The sequence below is a fragment of the Tupaia chinensis genome, unplaced genomic scaffold, assembly GCF_000334495.1.
Source record: "Tupaia chinensis unplaced genomic scaffold, TupChi_1.0 Scaffold144991_2, whole genome shotgun sequence".
NCBI lineage: Eukaryota > Metazoa > Chordata > Mammalia > Scandentia > Tupaiidae > Tupaia > Tupaia belangeri.
The window spans coordinates 101,204-126,663 of NW_006204851.1; the positions used below are offsets into that span (position 1 = coordinate 101,204).

A 25,460-nucleotide genomic window follows, 5' to 3' on the forward strand; every position below is an offset into this window, starting at 1 on the left:
ATAATCCAAGAGCGATAAGCTCCTAATTGCCATCTGTTGGTTTCTGATGCTGCTTGCCTTGTTCTAGTTAACATCGAACAGTGACCTCACATGGCACTTGAAGAAACTTAGATGAAACTAAGATGATTCCAGGGTGTAAAGCAAAGTGACTGAGAGAGATGAGCTGACGGCCAGTGGCATCAGTTTGTTTGGATGTGTCTTATGCTTTTCTCCTTCTTTCTTCCTCTCAGGGAATTGGCAGCCTGGTGTTTTCCTCTGTAATACAAAATATTTAGATTCTTTTTTTAAAGTTTATTTATTCCATGAGAGAGAGAGAGAGAAATAGTGGAGTGAGGGCACTCTCATTAGGGTCCTTATGCCACAATCCATCCCCAGCCAGCATAAGCACATGTGTGCCCACCGTGTTACAGGAAGATCCCAGGATGCAAATCTGAGTCATTCTCATGTGGGCTCAGTATTGCAGAGTGTTATGTCACTATGATGTCATCATCTGGTCCCAACATATTTAGATTATTTTGCCAATTTAAACAAATTAGTTCAATAGGGGTGAGGGAGACTAAACATTTAGAGAATCCCTGAGAGACAGAAGAGCTGTGTCCCATAGCCACCAGGAACCCAGAACCACCTTCCAATTCTGAGGCCCAGCTTTATCCTTCCCTAGTACTCTCATAGGATTTCTTTATTCTTACCACACACCTCCCTATTCTTAAGGAGGGTCAGATAGTTCTCTGTATTTTATACCTCTACAAATTGTCAGACCTGATCTAGGCCTTTCCTTTAAAATAATAGACTTCTGGGTTGAGGCAACAATAGTTGGTTAACATTTAAGGTCACAATTAAGGGCTGAAGACTATTCTAGATATTATAGGAACTGTGGAAAAACACAGATACCTGATTATTTTTCTCAAGCTCAGTGCTGACGTTATGGGCTTTGAATCGTGTTCCTGGCAAACAGTGAGAATGAAAAGAGGCAGGGATCCTGACTGTTCATTTATCACCTCACAGCTCTCAGCCAACAGGGGGCCTTCTTTATCCTATTTAACCTCTCCATAGAGTATTTGCCTTTCATTTATTCCTTTTTCCAGTCAGTACTTGATTATTCATGTCAGAGAGGAAAGCATTAATGTGAATAATAGAAGACTGCCCCACCTTGGCTTCTCTTCTCAGCCACTGCAGCTTTGAGTCCCAGAAATGGAAACAATTAGCAGGAGAGGTAAGGAGGCTGAAAAAAGTTTGGGTGGGGCCAAGAAATTAGCATTGTTTCTTCTCCCACTTATATACCTTCTTTTTAACTGCTGCTCCTTTGAGTGTCTGTTCCTTTATTTTTCTGGTGACAATAGGAGATTGCTGGACTGGCAATACTATTCGCTCTGTTGAAGTGAATATGGGACTGGAATACTAAAATAAGGTTGGGGGCAAATTGGCTATGGTGCTATTTCCTCTCCTGTCTTTTTAACCCCTTTCTGTCGCTATCCTAGAGCTACCTTCTTTCTGATTGGTTGGGTGTAATGTTGGGTCCTTAGCAACTGTTTTTATTTCAGGATTTGGGACTCAGCAAAAATATGCACAGTGGGGGCCAGCTGGCATCATGGTGGTTAAAGTGGCTGAATCCCACATGGCTGATGATATGGTTCAAATCCTGGACCCGGCAGCTTGGAAAACATGCTGGGCATGCGTGTACATTCATGCCCAAAATTTCAAAAAGAGAGAGAAATGGAGGAATAGGGATTGTGCTGTGACAATACCCTATGAGGTGTGCTTTCTTGCCTCCCTATTTCTCTCTGGTAAGCACATGTGCCTTATGGGGAAAAAAATCCACAGTTGTGTTCATTTTTTTAAAATTAAGTTTATTTATTTATTTTGAGGGAGAAAGAGAGCACCTCCAACCTTGAGCCAGCGCTGGATCATGGGCAAGCACGTTTTTGGTGTAGTCAGGGAAGTCTCCATACTTGTCACGTTTTACTGCTGCATCACCGTCTGGCCCCACAGAATGGTATTTCTTTGTTGTTGTTGAAGAGCTTTTTATTGAGAGAGAGAAAAAGTACCCTGATATGGGGCTTGGTCATGCTGCAATCTTTTTTCCTCCAGTTCTCCATCCTGTCAGGATCCTGGGCATGTGCACATGCACCTGTTGTGTTTTTCAAGCCAGGAGGGGTTAGAATTCAAGTTCTGGTTTGCCATGTGGGATCAGTCTTCCTCCGTGCAGCACTTAAACACTGCGCTATTCGACTGGTCTCAAAGTTGTGTCTCTTAAAGTATGGTTCTTGACTCACTTGCATCAGAGTCATCGTGGGTGCTTATTAAAAATGCTGAACCTGGGGCCAGCAGGTGGTGTAGTGGTTTAGGCTCTGGACTCCCACATGGCCGATGGTGGTTCAAGTCCCTGACCTGGCGACTTGAACTTACACCAGGTGTGTGTGCACGCATGCCTAAAATCCTGAAAGGAGAATGGAAGAGAAAGGATTGCAGTGTGGTCATCCTCCAGTGGGGGGGACGGTGATTTCTCACTTTTTCTCTCCATCCCTGTCTTGCCAGTGAGCACATGTGCCCTATAGCAAAAAATGTCTCAAAAATGCTGATCCCTAGGTCCTTCACACTCAACTTTGACAGTGACTACTCTAAAATGACCACAAGGGATTTGGAGGGTGGTTCTGGGAAATTAGTAGTACTTCCATTTCACTCACCATTAGTAGAATGAGTGTGTGTATAAGGAAAGGAAAGCGAAGCATTTCAGTTATTACATTGCCAACGGAAAAAAAACCAACTGTAAAATTAATAATTAATAATTAATGCGGTTTATTTCCAAGCCAACTGTGAGTGACCTAGGCCAGAGAGAGGCATACATGTCTTTTCTCGGGGTGATCATGTACAGAGGTTCCTTTTATTTGCTTTTGAGATAGACAGACAACATTTAGTGAAAAGATTTTCCATTGGTCTGGCCCCAAAAGGCGGGACATGTAGAGGGGGGGGTCTTGTAGGTTATAGATGGGTTCCACAATTCTTAGGTTGGTGAATGGAAGGGAAGATCCCTGTCTTAGTTAAAGAAAGGCTTAATGTACATCTCAAGGAAAAGAGAAGTTCTGTGTCTTAGTTAAAGAAAAGGCTTAATCTACATCTCAAAGATACCATGCCAGGAACAGGAGGTAGGAAGAATCCTGTTAATAGAAAATAAATGGTCTGTTAATGTTTGTGGGCATGACTTCCCCAGTCCCCTTTTGAAAAGATTTTAGAAAAATAGGAAAAGTAGTCAGACTTCTGTCCACAACAAGGTGTTTTTTCTAAGTGCAAATGGATAAGGACTCCATATTGAAAGGGAAGAGGAAAACAGTGATACTACCATGCAAAATTAGATGATGCTCAGTGCTTAAATATTTGTTGAAGTAATGCGTGGATAACTGAAAGTTGACTGGGCAAGGACATAGGAATATTGTGTTTAAGTTACAGATTTGGCTTGCTTCCGCGATTTCTTCTAAAGAGACCAACCATCTTCTCCATTTCTGCACTGATTTTATTTAGAATGAAAATAGCCAGTCATTCCCAACATATTTAAGATTTTACAATGATTATATGTGTGTGCGCGTGTGTGATTAGTTTAAGAGATGGGTCATAGTATTCGGTCTTTTTAATAAACATTGCCTCTATAGAGTAAACTGAGTTCTTGCCTTTTTTTTTTTTTTCTTTATGTTTTTACTATAGGGTGCATGACCTTGCCAGAGAGAGACAGAGACAGACAGTGAGAAAAAAGGCTTCCTCAGGGGGGAAGCCACACCCAAATCTCTTCTCTTCCATTCTTCACCTGGGATTTTGGGGCAATTTTCAGCCCACTGGGTCCAAAACTCTTAACTGTGGTCAGCCATGTGACAGTCCAGTGCCTTAACCACCACAAGTGGTCCTGTGTTTTTACTGCTTCCCAAGCATTCCCCAACAACTGGTGAATAGATTTTCATTCCATACATTTCTTTGAAAGTTTGTTTAGAATTCAGATTGCATTTGCCATGGTCTTGCGGGTCAGATTTTCAGACTGGCTGGCAGAAGCCTATTTAATCTGAATTAGAATAGAAATACAGCCCTCCACCCCTTACCAGAACTCCTTAAAACTTTTTTTTTTTTCATGCCTTTTTTCCCTAGAGGGTATGTATACTTTCCAGAGAGAGGCAGAGTGAGAGGGAGAGGAGAAAGCACCTCCTATGGGGAATGGACATTCTGTACTCCTTTCTCCTCTCTCTCTCTTTTTGGGATTTTGGGCATGCACACACACATGACATATTTTTCAAGCCAATCAGGTCCAGAACTCAACCACAAGGTTGGTCATCTGGGATCTGGCTGCCTTAACCTTTAATAAGAAAATTACCAGGTTTCAGACCTGTCATCCTAGGCATATGTCCCAGCTTTACTCCCTAAGCAGAACCAGAGGAATTTCTTTTTGGACTTCCACATAGCATCATTGGCTTAGTATGATCTGGCCTTTGCTCACCTCTCTAGTATCATTTCTTAACTTGTTTCTTTGGCATTCTGTTATTCAGGCAAAAGGAGCTACTTTGAGTTCCCTGAACGTATCTATAATCTCTGGGCCATTTAAGCCTTTATTCATGCTCTTCCCACTGCCTGAAATGTTCTTCCTCCCACCTATCTCCTTACTGGGGTCTGGATTATAGGCTCTTAAAACTCTGATCACAGTTTTTATTATAGTGTGATTCACATGCTTTATGTCATTTCTCTTCTGTCCTGCAAGACTTGAATATCCTGCGAGACTGAATATTTTACAAAGGCAAAACTTCATCTGTGTTACTCACTGTCCTATCCCCAGCACTTAGCGTAGTGTCTGGCAGTTAGTAGGTTCGTAATAATTATATGGAAGGTAAATGAATGATTCAGTCAAGGTATTCTCAACCTTTTCTCAGCTGCTATACACATGAGGGAAAGTCTTCATGTGCTAAATAGACTAAGCTGAAGACTACATCAGTAGGAAGATAATATTTCGGTTATGTAGAATTTCTAACCACTGTATTTGTGATTCAACCCTTTTTTCTCTGACTCAAGAAAGCATATAGGAATGTGAGTGTTATCATAGGGATAACATACAAATGAATATATATGCAAACAATTTGCAAACTTCAGTACTTGAACTATTTATTAATCATAGGAAATGATTTGCCTTGCCTCTCTCACCTGATAAGACATATCCATGAGCTGCTGCGCAAGCATGCTGAGTACTGCCAATCTGGTACATTCCTCTTATTTTACATATGTGGACTCTGAGATTCAGAGAGAGGGCAAGTTTTTGTCCAAGTCCATACTTTAGCTAGCAGTTGCTCTGCAATTAGAACCTAGGGCTTCTGACTCCCAGGCCATTCTATGTTCTTCCAAAGGTTCCTATTTCTATAAATAAAGTCTGAATGTACTGGGAGAACTTACCTTTCTTTGTGTTTTTGAGGCAGTTCCAAATCACTTGCCCAGGGTCACTACTGGTGATATGTAAGTTGCAACAAGACAGTGAAATAATGCAGAAAGTGTTTTTGGTAATTTAGGTGTGTTCATTGATTGCTGGGCCTGGAGGAGTGCTGAGGGAGTACTGCTTACTCATGACACTGCTTACAGAGTTTAGACGTGGCAGAAGGCTTCTCAGTAATTCTAGGATTCTACATGTGTAGAGTATAGAGCGCAACTGAATGTTCGGTGGGTATTTCTCAATTATACAATTTGCTAAAATCACACTGTTAGTGTAATGTAATACATGTTTTCATACCATATAGCATTTAATTGACAAGCATGTGATTTGATAAGTGTTGTTATTATTAACAGTAGTAAATAGTAGCACTAGAAGTAGTCATTTTATGTAGCTCATGTAGAGCCAGGAGAGGGATTTATGTTACTTGGTTTGGAGCTCTGTTTCAGCTATTAAAAATTACATAGTTGGGGATGAGTGTGCCCTGTAGAAATTTTAAAAAAATAGAAGGAGGGAACCAGCAGTTAGCGTAATGGCTATGTCGCTGGACTCCCATGTAGTCGACCGCGGTTCGTGTCCCGGACCCGGTGGCTTAAAACTCACGCCGGGCGCGTGTGCGTGCGTGCCCAAGATCCCGAGAGGAGAATGGAGGAGAAGGGATTGCGGCGTGACCATCCCCCCTGGGGGGTGATTTCTCGCTTTCTGTCTCTATGTCTCTCTCTGTCTGTCTGGCGAGCGCACGCGTCCTACAGTGAAAATCTCTCAAAAAAAAAATAGAAGGAAAAAATTACATAGTTGGAGCTAGACTGTGGTACAGTGGTAAAACATGATGTTCTGAAAAACAGGCACACATGAAAAGGTTGTTAGTTCAAGTCCAGAGACCTCCCTGAACAGACTGGGCACAGATGTGCCCGTGATCTGGGCTCACTGGAGCTGAGATTGGATTGCAGCATGGGTACCCTGTTGGGGGTACTGAATTTCTTTCTCTGTCTTTCTCACTCAGGGAATAAATAATTAAACTTAAAAATTACATGGTACCTCAAATATCTGTTGCCTAATGTTTGCCTTCTCATTGTGGCTCTTGGGGTTTCTCTTGCTTGGAATAGAATCTGCCATCACACAGGATTAAAGGACATACAGCCTAATGGGCCACCTTAGTGAAGTTCAAGGGCATTTAGGAGAAAGAGCTATCTGATGACAGCAAGGAGGAGACCTGGAGAAGAAGGGGAGGCAGTGCTTTTCCAGGTGTAAGCCTGGGACTGAGGTTTGGGTTCTCATGATAGGTAGGTGACTGGCCAGAGGGAACAGCGTAGCTTAGTTCTCCATCTGGCTTGTAGTGGGACATACTGCTGAAGTAGTCCCACATCAGACTGGTTTTTCTCCCTGTGGTAAAGAAAACGGCCAGCAGGTGTCTAATTAAAAAGATCCTAAGTCTGAAAGCCAACCTCAAAGGCTTGTAAGAGCCAAACATCCTTCCTCTGGGCCACCCTAAGTCCTCTGAGGCTGGTTGGTTAATGTCATAATGAATAATAAAGAAAAGCACTATTCATTGTGCTGCTTTGAGAAGAGGTAGCATGCGCCCTGTATCCCTTCTATGGATTGCGCCATCAAAAATTTGCTCATATGCTCCTTCTTTGATGTCCTTCTGAATAAACTCTTGTTTGTTTGTCTGAGTTAAGAGAACAGAATGAGTGTAGAGGGGCTCTTGGGGTCATGCATTTATTACCCCTTCAAAATACCCAACTATCAAGCTCTGGGCCATTTGCATCTGTCTTAGTTTCTCCTTGGAATGTGGCAAAATGCTAGATACAATGCAAAGCTTCCTGGAGTGAACCAAATGTGGAAAGTGCTGTAATTTGGCAGTTTTCAGAAAAGAGCCCCTTCTGGTACAGAAAGATTCTTTTCTCTTTTTTCTTTCTTTTCTTTTCTTTTTTTTTTCTCCTTACTTTTCATTTATGCCTCATCCCATTTTGTCCAATTTCAGCTCATTTCAGGCTGAATTTTCCTTTTGATGTCTGCTTTCTAGAATAGCCCCTGCCTGGAAAAAATGAACAAAAGGCCAACTCCATGGCTTTCAATTTGTAGCATCCCGAGTTCTTTCATCCATTGCAGTGCTTCCCTGGTTGGGAACAAAACCCCAGCTCCAGGGTCAGAGCACACACAGAGGAAGAAGAAGAACCCTTTTTAAAAATCCAAGCACATGTGGATTTCATGTTTCATTGTCATTCTTTTCTGCAAATGGGTCAGGTACATGTGAGGAAGAGAAAGCACGCTTGGAACAAATAAAATTGGTTTGCAACCTCCACAAAAAAAAGACAGTGCCATTTTTTCCTCAGAAGTTTGATTAATAAGAAAGCAAGTTTTAAAGGTTTAATTTTGCTAATTCGGAGTTGCTTTCAGCCCATACGGCATCTGTGTTGGCATACCCAGTTTGGGAGATGGAATAGGAGCTTTCTCAGACAGGACGCCTTTGTTCTCAAGTTCCCGTTTTTTGGTGTCTGCTTTCAGACTTCTCTATTTCTCTTCTCCTTCCTTTGGTTTTTGATCACATAAGACCTATCTTTTTGTGCACCTCCCTTGTTGTCTTGGTTACAGACTTCTTGGACCTGCCTTCCTTTGGGGGAAATATACTGCTTAAAGATTTTCAAAATAGTGACGAAGGTCTCTTTCTGTAAGGATACTCAGCTATTAAGCAGTAGGTAGAACAGTGATTTGCAAACCTGACTGTTTGCTGAAATCATCTGGAGAACTTTTATTTATGTCCAGCCTCAGGCCTGGCAAGTTGAAGAAGAGTCTTTAGTGTACATTAAAAATTTTTTTGTCATTGCCAGAAAGGTTATGGACTCACTAGAGAGAGAGAGAGAGAGAGAGAAAAGAGAGAAAGCATCCTCCAATGGGGTATAGTCATGTTGTAGTCTTTTGTTCTCTATTTCTCCAAGCTGATGGAATTGGGGCACACACACACTCAGCCACTCAGCTTGTTTTTTTGTTTGTTTGTTTGTTTGTTTTTTGAGAGGTTTTTGCCATAGGGCACGTGCACTCACCAGACAGACAGAGAGAAAGAGAGAAAGCGAGAAATCAGCCCCCAGCAGGGGATGGCCACGCCACAATCCCTTCTCCTCCATTCTCCTTTCGCGATCTTGGGCACACATGCACATGCACCTGGCGTGAGTTTTTAAGCCACCAGGTCCAAGATTCGAACTGCAGTTGACTACGTGGGAGTCCAGCAACATAGCCATTACGCTAACTGCTGGTCCCTCAGCTTGTGTTTTAAGCCTCCAGTTCTAAGACTTGAAGTATGCAGTTGGCCATGTGAGATCTAGCCACTTTAATCACTGTACCACAGGCTGGCCTAAGAATTTTGTTGTTGTTGTTTTAATTAACTGCCCAGGAGATTCTAGTGTGCATTCAGGATTTAAAATCATAGAGTTTTGTAGCAAAGCCAGACAACTAGGTCCTGGGGTGTTTGAGGCAGATGAGAGGGGTATGATCAATTTCTCTGTACCATAGTTTTACCTGCCTAGAAGATGGGACCAATAAAGCTTGAGAGGTTGAAGAAGCCCACTCTGACACCCACCCCCATCATTATTGCATACAAAGAGAGGCACCATCCCACCATGTCTTAAAAAGAATCTAATTATACAGCAGGCTCAGCATCTGGGCTCTAACAGTCGCTTGAGGCACTCTCAGGATTAAAGTAAATCTTTCCAGCTGTTCGAAGAAGGGTTATCTGCGTGGAGGAACAGCAGTTTCACTTTACCCACGGTGGTTTGGCCTGTAATGTCTGGGTTCTTCAGTCTGCCCTAACCCTTCTCACGCCCCAGGTGGTTAGCAGAGTTAGGCACCATATTGTTACTTTTTTTGAGATTGCCTTTTTATAGTGTTTTCTTCGACATAAAATCAACACATGTTCATAATCCAAGTCTGAAACATTACAGGAATATGACACAGAGTAGATGAAAGTTCCGTGGAAGTCAATCTCCCAGAGATAAACACTGTAAGCACGTATTCCTTCTGATTTTTATCTCTGCTTATACTAAACATTTTATATTCTTCTAAAAATGAGATCGGCCAACAGTGCTTGTACTACTGTCCTTAATGTCTTGGTCATCTTTCCATGTTAGTACATATAGTTCAACCTCCTTCTTAGAGACCCCTGATTCTTAGGCTTTTAGTCACATCAGGGCACACAATTTCCTCCCCCTGCCCTCTAGAATTGCGCTTACCTATGAAAAAGCCTGAATTTTGTTTGTCCTTCAGATAAAGCAGATCTATTTTATCTCGTGTATTTATGTTTGGTTGGTATTTAAAAATTCAAAACACATTTTGGACACTGTAAAAATGTACAGCGATTAATGTAAATTAAAAATGGCAAAATAAAAAATAGGTAAGTACTAAAAAAATAAACAAGTTAGAAATAGAATAGCATAGGTGCTTCCCTCCAACCCTTGGCCCTACTAGTTACCCAGAAACAAGCCACCAGCACGAGTTTCTTTGAAATCTTGAGAGATTTTCTGTGCATAAACAACGCTTCAATATTTTATTTTGATTTTTGGGAACCAGCAGTTAGCGTAATGGCTATGTCGCTGGACTCCCATGTAGTCGACCGCGGTTCGTGTCCCGGACCCGGTGGCTTAAAACTCACTCCAGGCGCGTGTGCGTGCGTGCCCAAGATCCCGAGAGGAGAATGGAGGAGAAGGGATTGCGGCGTGACCATCCCCCCTGGGGGGTGATTTCTCGCTTTCTGTCTCTATGTCTCTCTCTGTCTGTCTGGCGAGCGCACGCGCCCTACAGTGAAAATCTCTCCAAAAAAAAAATTTATTTTGATTTTTGATTTTTTACAGGTTTATTTTATTCATGGTAGTATGTCTATGTGAGCGAGAGAGAGAGAGAGAGACACCCTCGACAGGGTCTAGTCATACTGCCATCCCTTTCTTCCAGCCCTGCAGCTCATAAGGATCTTGGGCATGCATGTACCTGGTGCATTTCAGATCAGCCAGGCCAGGGATCTGAACTCATAGTCAGCCATGTGGCTTCTAGCACTGCAGTCCATTACTCTATGAGCTATGCCACCTAGGATGGGCTTGAATATTTTAAAATGATTTTAATTTTTTTTTTTGCCAAGTTATGCATATGCTTGCCAGAGATACAGAAAGGGAGAGGAAGAAAGCACCCCCTACCCCCATGGTGAATGATCACACTGCAATCTTTTCTTTTTCATTTCTCCATCCTGTTGGAATTTTGGGCATATATATGCAAACGCCCACCATGTTTCTCAAGCCCCTTGGTCTGAAACTCAAAGGATAGGATGGCTTTGTGGGACTTTTGAATAGGTAACCAAATCTATCCATATACCACTTGTTCATTTAGCAAGCACCTGATGAACATCCTGTATGCTCCAGGCATCCTGTTAAGTTCTGGATCTACAGTGAGGATGAGCACACAGCTCTTTCCTTCCAGGCCCTTACAGTCAGTAGGATGGATGGCATTTAACAAAAAACATGGCTACCTATAACGGAGATGTGGTGAGGGTAAAAAAACCCAAAACATAGTTTCCATGCTTTATTTCTAAAATAGTAATTGATAGATTCTCTTCCTCAATTTTAAAATACAGATTTGGCAGCAAAGAAGTGGAAGCAAAGACATAACACCCAGCCCTTAATCTTGTTAGTAATCTTAACCTTATTTTCCACTAGAATTTTCATCTGACAAAATGGCCTGCTTAAAAGTAGAATAATATATCGACCAGCTTTATCACTGGTTGACAGGGTGCTGTGCTCCATATTAGAAGGCCCTTGTTACCCTGGCTGTGAATTTCTTGAAGACAGACACTATATCCTGCATCTCTTAGTGTGCTCAGAACTTCAGGAAGGGACAAATTGATGCAGGCACTGGGTAGTAGGTGCTTTTTATTACATTCTTATTTTATACCTTAGCAGCACTGAAAATGACAAGTATTTTTTCTTCTATTTTAAAAGATGAGAAAACTTGGGACCAGCAGATGGCATAATGTTTATGTCACTGGACTCCCATGTAGTCAACTGTGGTTCGAGTCTCGGACCTGGTGGCTTAACCTCACTCTGTGCGAGTGTGCGTGCGTGCCCAAGATCCTGAGAGGAGAATGGAGGAGAAGGGATTGTGATGTGGCCACTCTCCCAGGGCTTGTGATGTGGCCACTCTCCCGGCGGGTGATTTCTTGCTTTCTGTCTTTCTGGTGAACGTACATGCCCTATAGCAAAAACCTCTCCAAAAAACAAACAAAGAAGATGAGAAAACTGAGGCTTACAGTGGTATAAAAAAAGACTCCCTTATTTAAAAATACACCTATTCCACTCTCCCCCCGAAACAACCGAACTCTGACCATAGCCATAAAGCTTATCAATTGGCAGGGCATTGCAAATATAAGCTGGCCCATGTGACTGTGACCATAACACAGTTGGTCCCTTTCCTGCAGGGAGCTGAGTACCATCCATCTCTCCCATGGGTTGGCCTAGGCTCTGTTACTTCAGTGTTTTCTTGAAGAGTTTCAAGGCAACTAGGTCATTTTGGCCTAGGTGTTTTTCTGAGATTGAGATCAAGGCAGCTGCACAATCATTTCTTAATTGGGACAGAGGAATATTTCTGTGGCTCCCCCAAAGGTCAAAGCTCTTTGTGCTCACTGCACCCTCTTCCTTTCTCTTCCAGATTGTGTCCCAGACTGGGCTTTGACGAGGAGACAGAGGCACACTTGTACATGTGTCCTAGAGAACTCTGAAGTGTCTGACACTGTGTTAGGCACTATGGGGAGTGGGGGCAGAGGGAACTGCATTAAAGACTCATGTTTTCTTTTCTCATATTCATGAGAGAGTACATGTACATGCATATGAGGAGAGAGAGAGAGAGTAAGGCACTCTCCTCTCTACAAGGAATGGTCATTATGATCCCCTTCCTCCATTCCTCCAGCCCATCAGATCTTGGGTACTTGAATGTATGCACAGCATGTCTCAGGTTCAGTTGGCCAGGTATTCAGACTGTGGTTGCCATGTGGGATCCAGCTTCTCTTGAGCAGTGTATTACGATGTGCCATGAAAAGAAGCCAATATCTTTTTTTTTTTTGAAGAGTTGTTTTACTTAATTTTATTTATTATTATTATTATTACTTTATTTGATGAGAGAGAGAGAGGGAGAGAGAAAGCAAGCCACTAGCTGTGAGACTTGAATTATGGTCAACCATGTGGGAGTCCAGCGCACCAACCACCATGCCACCTGCCAACCCCTCTTTTTTTTCCCCCAGTTTATTCACTTATTCCTTGAGTGAGAAAAAGAGAGAGAGCACCCCCAGCAAGGTTTTGATGCCACCATCTATTCCCAGCCTCATTCAGCACTGGATCACGGGTTACATAGATGTGTGGCATATTTAGGGAGGTCTCGATGTGAACCTGGAACCTTCTCATGTAGGTCTACCTTGTAGAGTGTTGCATTGTATTGCTGCATTACCATCCGCTTACTCCCATGCCCACAACATATTATCTGATGGTGGAGGTGAAATTATTATTGGTTACAATATAACCAGCTCCAGTTCAAGGTGTGACTCTTGCACTTATTTATTAGTTAGCTTTGTGAACCTAGGCAGTTACCTAACCTTTCTATAGCTCAGTTTCCTTATATGTAAACGGAGGGGGGGGGAGATAATATCATTTATATAATAGAATTTCTCTGGAAATACATGAGATATTAATAATACACATAAGATACTGACAGTAGTAAGGCAGATGGTAGGCAGTCAATGGACAATGGTTGCTGTTGGGTATAGCAGCTGGTGTAGTGGTCAAGGCTCTGGACTCCCATGTGGTCAATTGCAGTTTGAGCTCTAGACCTGGTGGCTTGAAATTCACACCAGGTATATATGTGCGTGCATGCCCAAAATCCTGAGGATAATGGAGGAGAAGGGATTGTGGTATGGCCATCCCTCTTAGGTTCCGAGACTGGAACCATGTAATTAGTTATGTGGGATTCAGTTGCCTTGACCTCGATGCCATCAGCTTGTCCAGGAATGTAGGTTTCTAATGAACTGAGTCACTCCCCAGCCTTACAAAAGGTGTCTTAAAGTGGAAAGTGGATGAATGGACTGATGCGAGAAAGACCATCATAAATGTGCAAACACATCTGTCTACCAAACATTTCTGATATCAAGGTTTCTAAAGTCAAATTGAAGTAAAATTGGTTGGTAACCTAAAATTAGAACCTCATGGAATTGAAAGGTCTCATGAGAGAGACCTTGTAGGCCTTGTTAGGCCATGGAGAGGTGTCTCTTGCCACATGTCTGCCATTTTTGTGTGACTGGAATGTGTGTCCTTTTCTCTTTGCACTGCTGGAGGCACATCACTAACAACTTCTCTCTTGGATGATCCTGCTTTCTAATTATATAAAAATACTGTGTGCTATGACCATGTTATTCTTTTAAATTTCTTTTTAATCTTGATAAAACTTGAGAATTACCTATTTCTCAAAAGCTATAAAGTTATAGTGATTTTTCTCATTGACTTCTCTTTTTTGGCTTTGTTCCTAAATTCTAGGGATGTTTGCAAGCAGGGCCGCCACGAATGGCTATGCACTGCACAACCCTGGGAGAGGGTGCCATTCACATAGACTATAATTGAATGGCGCCACTAGGGTTGTGCAGGGCACAACCTACACAACTATACTCGGCGGCCTGGCATAATGTTATATCACTGCTTTCTTCTTCGAGGACAAGGTTTTAGGAGAAGTTGAGAATATCAACTGAACTGTTCTTAGGGGTATGGTAAGGGTGCTGAAGCTGCCACTGTGACCAGAAAAGGAAAAAGGAAGTAAAGTGGAACTTTATGAAGATTATCCTCTGGCTGTGACATGAGCCATGTATTGGAGAACTACTTACCTTCATTCTTTCAGTAAATAATTGTTTTGAGAGTCTGCTATGTGAGGATTGAAGAACGGGGAAGGGTTTGTATTAAGAGGGAACATTTGGACTGGGCCTTGTGAGAGAAGGATATAAACGTGTGAAGATGAGCTAGGAAGAAAGAATTCCAGGGGAAAGGAATAATGCGAGGAAAGACAAAGATAGGAAACTTCAAGGGGTATATGGTTTATGGTGAATAATTTACTTTGATTGGAGAGAAAGTCACATAGAAGGGATTAATGAGCAGTAATAGTGGGTGGGGAGTCAAATGATGATGGGGGAGGGGAGAGTCTTGGATGCTAAATTGAGTTTGGACTTGGTTCACTAATGAAGAATTATATCCCCCATTTGTAGAATTTTTTTTTTCCTTTTTTGGGGAACAGCTTCATTGAGATATAATTTTCATACCATACAATTCACTCATTTGAGGTAACAATGGAATGATTTTTAGTATATTCACCTATATGTGTATGTATCACAGTTAATTTTAGAGCATTTTCATCACCCCATAAAGAAACTCCATACATTTAGCCATCACTTCTCAACCTGTGATTCCTCCACCCCATAACCCTAAGCAATGGCTAATCTGTTCTCCATCTCTATCTGGTTTCCTTTATTTTTATTTATTTATTAATTTATTTTAATTTGACCAGAGAGAGAGAGAGAGCAAGCAAGCCACCAGGTCCAGGACTCGAACCATGGTCAGCTATGTGGGAAAGTCCAGCACCTCGACCACCACACACCACCTGCTGGCCCCCCATTCATATGGTTTTCATTTGCCTGCTCCAGCTGTTTGATATACCTGGAGTCATTATATTATGCAGTCTTTTTTGACTGGCTTATTTCACTTAGTATAATGTTTTTAAGGTTCATTCATATTACAGCATGTATCAGTACTTCACTCCTTTTTATGACCAAGAGATGTTTCGTTGTATGTCTATAGCATATCCTTGTGTACCATTTTTCCCATTAATGAGCATGTGGGCTGTCTCCACCTTTTTGGCTGTTAGGAATAAGGCTGCTATGAATATCTTTGGACACAGATTTAATTTCTCCTGGGTATAGGTATGGAATTGCTAGGCCATGTGATGTTTCTGTGTTTGCCCTATTGAAGAACAATCAGACTGTTTTACAAAGTGGCAGCACCGTTTTCCACTCCCAACAACCGTGTACGAGGGCCCCAATTTCTCCATATCTTTGCCAACACTTGTGATTGTCTTTCTGAGTTTAGCTGTGCTAGTGGATGTGAATGAAGTATAACCTTATTGAAGATTTGATTTGCACTTCCCTGAGGACAAATGATGTTGAGTATCTTTTCATGTGTATATTTGTCATTTGTATGTTTTCTTTGGTGAGATATCCATTTATATATGTAACACAATTTTTTAACTTGATTGTCTTTAAAAAAAAAAAAAAACTTGCCAGAGGGAATGTGCACACACTGGAGAGAGACAAAGAGGAGAGGAAGAAAGCACATCCCAAAGGACTATGGTCATAGCATAATTCCTTCTCCCTTATTTTCTCCATCCTGTTGGGATTTGTGGCACACACACACACACACACACACACACACACATGCCAGAAGTGTTTTTCAGACCACAGAGACTTTGGATGGTTATATTTTTGTTAAACTTTCTTCTCCTCCTTTGCCAAACTCTTACCGCCTTTTTATCCTGATTCTAAGGAACACTAGGATTTATGGAACTTGCATAATACCAAGGCCAACTTGGAGTATGTAATGCGAAACCAAGACCTCTGAAGGAGCTTGTTCCACAGAGACATGAGAAACCTGTGCAGAGAGTCTAGTGCCTTGCCTGGACCTGGCCAAACTCCACAGACTGCCTTGGCAAGGCCATGAAGTTCCTAGTCAATTGGACTGAATCCTCCACAACCAGAGAAGGAAATAAAGAGGGGAATGAGTGAGACTGAACGGAACGTTTCCTCAGGGTTTGTTAGCCTGCCACTTCAGTCTTTCGAATCAGACAGGGACCTACCCTTTGCCTTCACCACTTGTGAAAATGCCACCTCTTAGCATTTGTCCAGCGAGTAGATGTGAGCCACAAAGAAAAATGACCACCTATGTAAGAAGATCCAGTAGGAGCAAGAGAGAAGGTTGGAATATGCAAAGATCAGCAAGATATAGCTGTTAGAGGAAACTATCTAAGAGGTCAAGATTCTCTACAGAAACAGAACCAAGAAGTTATCAATTGAATGTATGTGAGAGAGATTCATATGAAGGAACTGGCTCACCTGATTGTGAAATTCCAGGTCTGCACTGTGGGCTTAGCCAGGTGGCTGAGGACCCAGAAGAACGCTGATGCCCTGACTCAAGTCCAAAGGCCTTTGGATTTGTAGAATTATGTCTTGCTCAGGGGAGGTCTGCTGTTCGGTCTACTCAGACCTTCATTTAATTGTATAAGGCCTGCAGATATTATGGAGGGCAATCTGCTTTACTCAGCCTACTGAATCAAATGTTAACCCCATCCAGAAACATTCCAAGGGAAATATATAGAATAATATTTGGTCATATGTCTAGGCCTAGCCAAGTTAAAGAAAATGCAGAGGAAAAATCACAGGAACATTGCATTCAACAGGAAAAGGAAAAGGAGATGCAGGTGAGTCATAAGAAAAGCCATGATAGAACTGAAAACAAGCACACATTATTTAATAGCTGAGAATTCTGTAAGAGACATAAAGGCAAGGATGGTTGTATTTGAGATCTGTATTGAGGATCACACAAAATTAATACTTCATAGAACAGAGCAAAAATATACAGCAATGAAATTGCTTAAAGATAGAGATGATCAAAAATATGTGAATATCTTAGTTAGCAGGTGATACGGAAGTCAAGGCAGCTGGATTTCAAATGACCTACTGAACGGTTTGAGTCCCAAACCTAGCAGTTTGAAAGACACACTTTGTGTGTGTGTGTGTGTGTGTGTGTGTGTGTGTGTGTGTGTGCATGCCCAAAATCCCAAGAGAAGAATGGAGGAGAAGGGATTATGGTGTGGCCATCTACCTTGGGGGTGATTTCTCACTTTTCCTCTCTATCTCTCTGGTGAGAGCATGTGACCTATAGTAAACAAAAAAAAAAAAAAAAAAAGGAAAGGAAAAGTTAAATCTCCAGGAGAGAATAGAAAATAGAAAATAATTATATAAGGAACTGTGAATTATAGAATGCATCTAATCTAAATAAGATTGATGAGAAAAGGCTTAACTTAGGCTCATTTGATTTAAGTAAATTAGCCTTTAAGATAAAAAGGAGGCCTGTTCTATAAAGGAGAAAGTAGCAAACTGTTATCAGACTTCCTACATATGACACTGAAAGACAGCAGTCGATGGAATAACCCCTAGCTTACTGAAATAATAAGGCTGCAAGGAGGTAATAGTAACAAGAACAGAGGAAATGTGTATTTGGAGACATGAAAATAACTGAAGGGTATCTAGAAGACTGCATAGTGGTTAAGGCACTGGACTCCCACATGGTTGACTGCAGTTCGAGTCCTGGACCCCATGGTTTGAAAATCATGATCAAAATCAGGCATGTGTGCAGGCATGCTCAAAATCCTAGGAAGAGAATAGATGAGAAGAGATTGTGGGGTGTCCATCCCCCCAAGGGTAATTTCTCACTTTCTTTCACTGTCTCTCTGTCTCTCTTCAGTGGTCACACCTGTCCTATTGCAAAAACATTAAAAATAAAAGCTGAAGGTCAACATGGTGGTGCAGTGCCAACTTCCTGCTCAGGCATTGCTGGGTTGGTGTGGAATATCTGAGATTTGGTTTTCTGGTCAACTTATACACAGCAGGTGCACATAGCCATGGTCCTGGCCCTGGGGGTGGGGAGGGGCAGGGGGCAGAGAACAAGGTCCAATTGAAGGTGATTGTCTCTCTCTCTCTCTCAAGAAATAAATAAAACCTTAAAAAGTCATGATATATTATATATATATATATATAGTCTTTATCTAAATGGAAAAATGATAGATTATCTAGGAATATATAAGTGCTAAATTAGGACCCTCAAAACAATGAGTTACCAGAAAATTCCAATAAATAGTTAAATATATCAAAATATGTCAAAAATCAAAATCAAGACAAAAATAAAATTTCATGCACAAAAAAATGAAGATGGAATATGGATGTTTCAGAAGTTCCAGCTGAGCAAGAATGATGGAAAATGAAAGCTTACGAAGAAAATAGAAATAATTTTATACACACACAGGTGTGTGTTTACAACACATATGCACACTCGTCAGAGTGACAAATGTGGCATGTGGATAGATACATTTAGAGATAGAAATAAATATTTGAAGAGTAAAACAATTGATTGAACCACAGTTGATAATCAAAATAGGCAGATGATTGGGTTGTTACTTTGACGGTAGTATTGGTGCATTAGAAGGAAAATTAGCGAAGAAATAAATTTTGTATTTTGGAGTACAGGAAAGAGGAAGATAAAATTAATAGGAGATATGGGAAAATACATAGGGAATATGATAAAAGGGGAAAGAATTAAATGATTATCAATTTCATACTTCAAGAAAATACAAGGAAAATGAATAAAGAAACAATAAAATTTGGTATTAGAAAAAATAAAATTTGATATGAACTATTTGGAAAAGAGGGTGATAGGGGTAACAGCTGAAATTTCTATTCTTCCTCATACCACATAATTACAGAGCAACTAAAATTACACAGCAATATTTAAAAGTCTATGTAAAACATTTACAATGTAATAGATAATAAAGTATAAACTGCAACTTCAAAATACAAGCAGGTAGAAAAAGAATCACCAACTGCCATCAGAAACGGGACTCAGGTCTCTGCGGGGAGGCAAGAAGGAAGTAGGCGTGGATTTGAGGTAAATCCAGAGCTCCCCAGACTAAGAGAAAGCGGGGTGCCAATTTGAAACCAGGGGCTGAGATGACAAGCAGTTCTTGAGTCCAGATGAACAGCAGTTGCATTCAAAGAGCTCCACAGTAAGACCCAAAGACAACGGAGCATCCCGGCTGCCATGGAACTACCTACGCCCGCCAGGGCTCCCTTCCAAACAGGAATTCACGCCGAGGAGAAATTACAGAGAATAGACTCAGAATGGTCACAATCAAGGAAAGAGAATGAAAGTGAAGAAGGTCCGAATCAAGATAAGAAAATAAAGAAAGATAAAGCAAACCGCCGTAATTTTGGTGTCACACATAAACAGAAGGGAGGTTTGGACTTGGTTCACTAATGAAGAATTATATCCCCCATTTGTAGAATTTTTTTTTTCCTTTTTTGGGGAACAGCTTCATTGAGATATAATTTTCATACCATACAATTCACTCATTTGAGGTAACAATGGAATGATTTTTAGTATATTCACCTATATGTGCAGGTATCACAGTTAATTTTAGAGCATTTTCATCACCCCATAAAGAAACTCCATACATTTAGCCATCACTTCTCAACCTGTGATTCCTCCACCCCATAACCCTAAGCAATGGCTAATCTGTTTTCCATCTCTATCTGGTTTCCTTTATTTTTTAAATGATTTATTTTGATTTTTATTTATTTATTAATTTATTTTAATTTGACCAGAGAGAGAGAGAGAGCAAGCAAGCCACCAGGTCCAGGACTCGAACCATGGTCAGCTATGTGGGAAAGTCCAGCACCTCGACCACCACACACCACCTGCTGGCCCCCCATTCATATGGTTTTCATTTGCCTGCTCCAGCTGTTTGATATACCTGGAGTCATTATATTATGCAGTCTTTTTTGACTGGCTTATTTCACTTAGTATAATGTTTTTAAGGTTCATTCATATTATAGCATGTATCAGTACTTCACTCCTTTTTATGACCAAGAGATGTTTCGTTGTATGTCTATAGCATATCCTTGTGTACCATTTTTCCCATTAATGAGCATGTGGGCTGTCTCCACCTTTTTGGCTGTTAGGAATAAGGCTGCTATGAATATCTTTGGACACAGATTTAATTTCTCCTGGGTATAGGTATGGAATTGCTAGGCCATGTGATGTTTCTGTGTTTGCCCTATTGAAGAACAATCAGACTGTTTTACAAAGTGGCAGCACCGTTTTCCACTCCCAACAACCGTGTACGAGGGCCCCAATTTCTCCATATCTTTGCCAACACTTGTGATTGTCTTTCTGAGTTTAGCTGTGCTAGTGGATGTGAATGAAGTATAACCTTATTGAAGATTTGATTTGCACTTCCCTGAGGACAAATGATGTTGAGTATCTTTTCATGTGTATATTTGTCATTTGTATGTTTTCTTTGGTGAGATATCCATTTATATATGTAACACAATTTTTTAACTTGATTGTCTTTAAAAAAAAAAAAAAACTTGCCAGAGGGAATGTGCACACACTGGAGAGAGACAAAGAGGAGAGGAAGAAAGCACATCCCAAAGGACTATGGTCATAGCATAATTCCTTCTCCCTTATTTTCTCCATCCTGTTGGGATTTGTGGCACACACACACATGCCTGGTGTGTTTCTCAAGCTGCTGGGGCTAAGATTTGAACCCTTGGGATCTGGCTCCTTTAACCACGAGCCAGCCTACTTACTTGTCTTTTTATTTGTGAGTTTTAAGAGATAGTTATATATTCTGGATACTTTTCTCCCATTCTTTTGTTGTCTTTTCTTTTGTCTTCTTTTTTTTTTCTCAGAAGGCATATGATCTTGGTAGAGTGACAGAGAGTGGGGGAGAAAGCAAGCCCCCTCTGATGGGGCATAGGCATGTTGCAGTTCCTTCTCCATCTCTCCATTTTGTTGGGATTTTGGGCATGTACACACATATATCTTGCATATTTTTCTGGTCACTGGGTCCAGGACTCAAACTGCTGTTGGCCATGTGAAGTCCAGTTCCCCTTCACCACTAGGCCACAGGGCTGGCCCTCACTCTTTCTTTTTCTTTCTTTCTTTCTTTCTTTCTTTCTTTCTTTCTTTCTTTCTTTCTTTCTTTCTTTCTTTCTTTCTTGATAGTTTATTTAATATAATACCTACAGTGATTCTTTTTTTTTTTTTAACTCAGAATATTGTCAATACTTCACTGGAGTATTGAAAATCCTTTTGAAGATACCCCCACCCCTAGAAATTTTTGCTATAGTGCACATGCGCTCACTGGAGAGACAGACAGACATACAGTAAGAAATCTCTTCCCAGGGGGATGGCCATTCGGCAATCCCTTCTCCTCTACTCTCTTCTCAGGATTTTTAGCATGCACACGTGTGCCCAGTGTGAATTTTAGGCCACTGGGTCTGAGACTCAAACCACTGTTGGCCATGTGGCAGTCCAGTGGCATAACTGCTATGCCGTCTGCTGGTCCTCCCCCCTTCCTTTTTAAGAAGGCTTTTGCTATAGGAAGCATGCACTCACTGGAGAGGCAAGTGAGAGGGAAAGTGAGAAATCACCCCCAAGGGGGTATGGCCATGCCCAATCCCTTCTCCTCCATTCTCTTCTTGGGATTTAGGGCATGTACGCACATGTACCCAGCATGAGTTTCAGGCTACTGGATCTGGGACTTGAATCAGGGTCAGCTACATGGGAGTCCAATGCCTTAACCACAATGCCACCTGCTGGTCCCCAGAGCCCTCAGTTTCTTAATAGTATCCTTTGGGAGCAGGAAGGTGGTGTGGTGGGTAAGGTGTTGGACTGCTACATGGATGACTGAGGTTCAAGTCCTGGACCTGGCAGCTTACTTTCTCACTTTCCTTCATTCTCTCTCTCTGGTCAAATTCTCTCTGACTCTCTCTGGTGAGCACATATGACCTATAGCAAATTAAAAATAGTAATAGTAATAGTAATAATAATAATAATAATATCTTTGAAGTACAAAAGATTTTAATTTGGATGATTTATTTATTGTTTTATTTCTTCTGCTTTTGGTATCATACGTTAGAATCCTTGCCAAATCTTAGATCACAGAATGTATCCCTATGCTTTCTTTTATAAATTTTAGTTTTTGCACTTACATTTAAGTCTTTGATCAGTTTTGAGTGGATTTTTGGATATAGGTTCTGAGGTAGGGGGCCGCCTTCATTCTTTTGCATGTGGACAACCAGTTGTCCCAACATCATCTGTTGAAGACACTATCCTTTCTACCATTGGGTGACCTTTACACCCTTGTTGAAAATCACTTATTTAGACTTTATATATCTAAATAAGTCTTTATTTATTTCTAGACTTTCAATCCTATTTCATGAATTGCTAAGTCTCTTTATGTTAGTACCATGCCGTGTTTATTATCGTTGCTTTTTTTTTTCTTTTTTTGGAGAGGTTTTTGCTATAGGGTGCATGTGCTTGCCAGAAAGACAGAGAGAGACAGAGAGACAAAAAGCGAGAAATCACCCCCCAGGGAGGGATGGCCACACCGCAATCCCTTCTCCATTCTCTTGGGATCGTGGGCACGCATGCACACGTACACGGCGTGAGTTTAAGCCACCGGGTCTGGGACTCGAACCGTGGTCAACTACATGGGAGTCCAGCAACATAGCCATTATGCTAACTGCTGGTCCCCCTTATTTGCTAACTGCTGGTCCCTCTTATTTGCTTTGAGACAAGTTTTGAAATCAGGTAGCGTACGTCTTCCTACTTGTTCTTTTCAAGTTTTTTTTTGGGGGGAGGGGGAGGTCCCTTGCATTTTCCTGTGAATTTTAGAATAAGCCTGTCAGTTTCTACAATGAAGTCAGCTGGAATTCTGATAAGCACTGCGATGAATTCAGACATCCAAAAATTTTAAGAAGGACTGTAACATGGCGAGGGCGCTATTTTAAGGATAGGAAACTGACAATACTGTGTAAATTTGAATGAAGAAAAAGAAACATTGGCGATCTGGATAAGAAACAGCTGTAGTTGTTTAAGAAAATAGTAAGGACTGAACTAGGAAACAATAGAATGAATTTGAGGTACACTCATATATTACTTGATGAGAATATATGTGGAAAAATGCTTTGTTAGATGATTTATTCATTGTGTAAACATCACAGAGTGTACTTACACACACCTAGATGGTACAGCCTACCACATACCTAGGCTAAAATGGTGTAACCTATCTTTCCTAGGCTACAAACTTGTATATTATCTTAGTCCACTGAATACAGTAGGAAACTGTAACACAGTGTTATGTGTTTGGGTATGTAAGTATAGAAAAGGCAATAGTAACAATGCTATATAAAAGATGGTACACCTGTATTGGGCACTTACCATGAATGGGGTGTGCAGGACAGGAAGTTGCTCTGGATGAGTAAGTGAGTGAGTGAGTGGGGAGTGAATGCGAAGGCTGAAGGCATTACTGTATACTACTGTAGACATAAACACTGCACATCTGGGCTACATTAAATTTGTATTGATAATAAAATTTTTTTTCAAAAGTAAATTACCTTAATTGACTGTAACGTTTTTAGTTTATGAATTAAAAGAAAATGTTGACTGTTTTTAAATAACACTTAGGTTAAGATACAGAGTGGTCCCTTACTGTATGTTTGAACACTGGAAAGAGGGAGCTGGATTCTGCAGAGTCAACAGCTGTTTAAGCTCTGCCTTCAGTGGCAACACACTGGGCATGTGTCTGTGCATGCCCAGAATCTTGACCTCAGGCATTGGGGGTGCTTTCCCTCCTCCCTCTTTTCACTCCTTCTCTATCTTATTTGTATATGCATCTTTGGGCATTAAGAAACAAACACATTGACCAGCAGATGGTGTAATGGTTATATCACTGGACTCCCACTTAGTCGACCACGGTTTGAGTCCCGGGCCTAGCAGCTTAAAACTCACGCCGGGCACGTGTGCGTGCGTGCCCAAAATCCTGAGAGGAGAATGGAGGAGGAGGGATTGCAGCATGGCCATCCCCCTGGGGGGTGATTTCTTGCTTTCTGTCTCTCTGTCTCCCTGGTGAGTGCACATGCCATATAATAAAATCCTCTCTAAAAACACACACATACATTGTACAACTGTACAAAAATATTTTATTTATATCCTTACTCTCTAAGTTTTTTACTGTTTTTTCATTTTTGTTTTTAACTTTTTAAGCTTTTTGTTAAAACGTAAGACACAAACATACAGTAGTCTAGACCTACATAGAGTTAGAATCATTAATACTATTGTCTTCCATCTCCACATCTTGTCTTACTGGAAAGACTGTAGTGAATAATACGAGATAAAATCTAGACAAGAAAAACAATGCCATCAAGAGATGTAAACATGAGATATATGAGGCTGGCATCAGCATAACATTGTATATTATATTTTTGGGAGGGGGGGAAAGAGAGCATGTATACTCGCCAGAGAGTGTCAAGAGAGACAGAGAGAGAGGGAGAGTAGAAAGCACCCCTGACCACCATCATGGGGAATGGTCATTCTGCAGCTCCTCTCTATCTCTCCCTCCTGTCAGGATTTTGGGCACACTCACACATGCACACAATGTGTTTCTCAAGCCTCATGGTCCAGAATTCAAGCTATGCAGTTAGCCATGGGGATCCAGGTGCCTTAACCACCAGGCCACAGAGCCAACCCACATACTGTTTTACAGTAAACATTTATTTTTGAAATAAGCAGGAATATTCTTTAAAATAATGATAAAACATTATGATAATACATAAATCAGTCACATTGCCATTTATTATCAAATATTATGTACTGTACATAATTGTATGTGCTATACTTTTTTAAAAAAGATTTTTGTCACAGGGTGCATGTGCTAGCCAGAGAGAGACAAAAAAAGATAGAGAGGAAAAGTAAGAAATCAGCCCCCCAGGGAGGATGGACACACTATGGTTCCTTCTTCTCCTTTTGGAATTTTGGGCACACATGCCTAGCCTGATTTTTTAAAAAATTTATTTGTTTATGTTCATTCACTGTACATCATTACAGCATACAAAATGAGATTTTCCATCCAGAGTACACTGTATATTGTCTCAATCAAGCACATCAACAAACATGTTATTGTCAACAAATAATTTTCCATTTCTTGTTTCCTGTAAGTTTTGGTTTTTTCCCCCCATCCTTGATTCCCTATCTCTTACCCTCTGCCATCTCCCACTCTCCTCCCACACTGTCTCTGCTATCTATGTTTACTTTCTATATTGTTTCCCCCGACATTTTAT

At 41.0% G+C, this 25,460-nt stretch overlaps 1 protein-coding gene and 1 non-coding gene across 2 annotated transcripts in view; both read left to right on the top strand.

Annotated features, from left to right (window-relative positions):
• TMEM164 (transmembrane protein 164) overlaps positions 1-25,460 on the top strand; it is a 238,763-nt gene that overhangs the window by 58,155 nt on the left and 155,148 nt on the right.
• On the top strand, positions 14,044-14,106 carry MIR652 (microRNA mir-652). The gene has a single exon (NR_129463.1). It is a non-coding gene; the product is annotated as a microRNA mir-652 (primary transcript).